The following is a 3,371-nucleotide window of genomic DNA, read 5'->3' on the forward strand; positions in this document are numbered from 1 at the left end:
CAAACAGCTTTAACACAATTGTTTAAGGGCCTCAAATCTGGTCTCTAAAATGAGATGAGAGAGAAATCACAACCAAAGACAGAAAGAACTGGATTATCCTCTTATTTGACAGTGTTAAATTTATATTTACTGGTAAAGAAATAAAGGGAGGCTAGATCTATTTCAGTGGTGGGATTCAATTTTTTTTTACTACAACGGTTCTGTGGGTGTGGCTTGGTGGGCGTGGCTTGGTGGGCATGGCAGGGGAAGGATACTGCAAAATCCCCATTCCCTCCCGCTCAGCTGGGACTCAGGAGGCAGAGAATAGATGGGGGCATGGCCAGCCAGAGGTTGGTATTTACCGGTTCTCCCAACTACTCAAAATTTCTGCTATCGGTTCTCCAGAACTGGTCAGAACCTGCTGAATACCACCTCTGCCTACGTCCACAATTGAGCCCAAAATATCTGTCACTAAGTGAGACACTCATTAAGTAAATTTTGTCCCATTTTACAACCTTTCTTGCCACCGTTGCTAAGTGAATCGTTGCCGTTCTTACTTTAGGAACATGGCTGTTAAGTGAATCTGGATTTCCTATTGGCTTTGCCTGTCAGAAGATCTCAAAAGGGGATCACATGATTCCGGCACATGTCAATTGTCATAAATATGATTCGGTTGCCAAGCTTCTGAATTTTGATCACGGATGTTGCTACGGTTGTCAGTGTGGAAAACAGCCCCGAGACACCCTTTTTCAGGGCTGTGGTCACTTTGAACAGCCATTAAATGAACTGTTGTGAGTCGAGGACTACCTGTATGAGATTAGACCAGGCTGAAGAGAAGAAGACTGCAATGGGTAAAATAGCAAGAGGGCTAGTACTGATGATGTTATCATTTAGGGTCATGAGATGTCTGCAAGAAAACAAGCAAGCTCAGAGAGCACTAAGGACCCCGCAGTCCTCCTCCTCCTCCTCCCTCCTTCGTCCTCCTCTTCCTCTCTGCAAGCCCCACTTCCTTCTAACACTGATAATGTTACCTAGTTGGGTCGTGAAATGTCTGCAAGAAAACAACGAAGCTCAGAGAACACCAAGGAACCTAGAAAGATTGCAGAGAAGGGCAACAAAGAGGATTAGGGGACTAAAATGAACAGTTGCAGGAACTGGGCATGGCTAATCTAGTGAAGAGAAGGACCGGGGGAGACAGGTTAGCAGTCTTCCAATATCTGAAGGGCTGCCACAGAGAGGAGGGGGTTCAAGCTATTTTCCAAAGCACCTGAAGGCAAGACAAGGAATAATGGATGGAAACTGAACAAGGAGAGATTCAACCTAGAAATAAGGAGAAATTTCCTGACAGTGAGAACAATCAACCCATGGAACAGAAATTGCCTTTGGAAGTTGTGGGAGCTTCATCCCTGGAGGCTTTCAAGAAGAGACTGGACTGCCATCTGTCGGAAATGGTGTAGGGTCTCCTGCTTGGGTGGGGGGTTGGACTAGATCAGGGGTTGGACCTGAGGGACCACTAAATTCATAATTTTAAATCCCGCGGACCACTAATATGATTTGCCTAATGACCGGTTGGGTCGGCGTGGCTAGGTAGTCATATGAGTGGGTGGGTATGGCGAACTTGATGTCACTCATGTTGAGGGGCACCTCGCCAGCTTCTACATCCTCCCCTTCCAGGCCCTCCTCGTCTGCCCGCCCGGGCTCCTTAGGGCCCCAACAGGAAGCAGTTGCTGGAGCTAAGCAGCCACCACGAGAAAGAGTTGGCAAAACAGCTCAGTTCAAATTGGATCTGGCCAAGAAGGAGGCTCAGCAGAAGCACCTCACTGAGGACTAGGAGCATAGGCTTTCCAAGCAGAGGGAAGACCTGCAGGAGTACAAGGCCAGGGACTGGCGCCTGGAGGCTCAGCGGGCTGAGATGGTCAGCCAGTTCCAGACCGTGATGCAGTCCCACTGGAACGAGGCCCTCCGGCTCTTCGCCACCAGCAGCTCTTCCCTCCAACCTTCGCCCAAAGCCCCTCACCAGGAGGACGAAGCAGACCCCATGTCAGAATTTCTGCCCTCCTCCATCCCGCACAAAAAGACCCCGAACGGGGAGACTCTCTGCAGCAACACAAGCGTTCATTGCACGTATCCGTCCTAGGGTCCGTAGTTTGAGGACCCCTGATTTAGTGCAATATAAAAAATGCAAAATAATTTTTCTGCGGACCACCAAAATTTTCTCACGAACCACCAGTTGATGACCGCTGGACTAGATGACCTCCAAGGTCCCGTCCAGCTCTGTTATTCTGTACTGTAAGAGTATCAAGGTAAAAACTCCATCTTGGGAAGAAATGGGATGATTGCGGACACTGAATCGAGAGTCCTTCTGTCCTTGATGCAACCTTGCTCCAAAGTTTGGGCCCCATTTTCATTCGCGTCCGTTCCTTCTTTAACTGCTGTGTCAAAAGGCGGCTGTTTTCTTGGGATATAAGAAGTCGTTCTATTAGGAACCAACAAGACCCTTTTTTTGCTAAGTGGCATTAAGGCTTATAAAGCATCTCTCAAGTAGCTTTATTTCTTTGCTCCTTCTGAGTTAAATGATTACAGCTACTATTTCTGTATAATCTTTAATTCAGGAGGGGAACGGCTTGAGCCTGGAGCAAAGCTGGCACTCGGAGGAGGAAGAGGTTTCTAAGAGTAGGCAGCAGAAGACATTCGACGTTGCAGCCCAAATCGTTCCATCTCATTGCACCCACCTGAACCCCCAATTCTCCGTCCTTTTCCCTGGACCCCCAAAGCCAGCATCTTCCGTGCCTTTTTTATGCCTTTTTATTGACCTTAGATCTTTATAACATCCTCATTGCTCTCGCTCTCTCACCCTCTCCCTCTCCTTCCCACTCCCTCTCTCTCTCTCCACTCCCTCTCCTTCCTTCCCACTCCCTCTCTCCTTCCTTTCTCCTCCTGCTCCCTCTCTCCCCCTCCCTCCCTCTCTCCACTCCCTCTCCTTCCTTCCCACTCCCTCTCTTCCTCTCCCTTCCCACTCCCTCTCTCTCCTGCTCCCTCTCTCTCCCGCTCCCTCTCCTTCCTTCCCACTCCCTCTCTCCCTCACCCTCTCCTTCCTTCCTGCTGCCTCTCTCCCTCCCTCTCCTTCCTTTCTCCTCATGCTCCCTGTCTCCCCCTCTACTTCTCCTTCTCTCTCTCCCACTCCCTTTCCTTCCTTCCCACTCCCTCTCTCTACCTCTCCTTCCTTCCAGCTTCCCTCTCTCCCCTCCTCTCTCCCACTCCCTCTCTTCCTTCCTGTTCCCTCTCTCCCTCTCCCTCTGTGTGTGTGTGTGTGTGTGTTTCCTCTTTAAGTATAAGCTTCTTTCTGACCTTACAATTCTCCAGCTATTGAGTGGTTTGAGCTACACCAGTTA

This window comes from Natrix helvetica (genome assembly GCF_964273705.1).
Source record: "Natrix helvetica genome assembly, chromosome: 7".
Lineage (NCBI taxonomy): Eukaryota > Metazoa > Chordata > Lepidosauria > Squamata > Natricidae > Natrix > Natrix helvetica.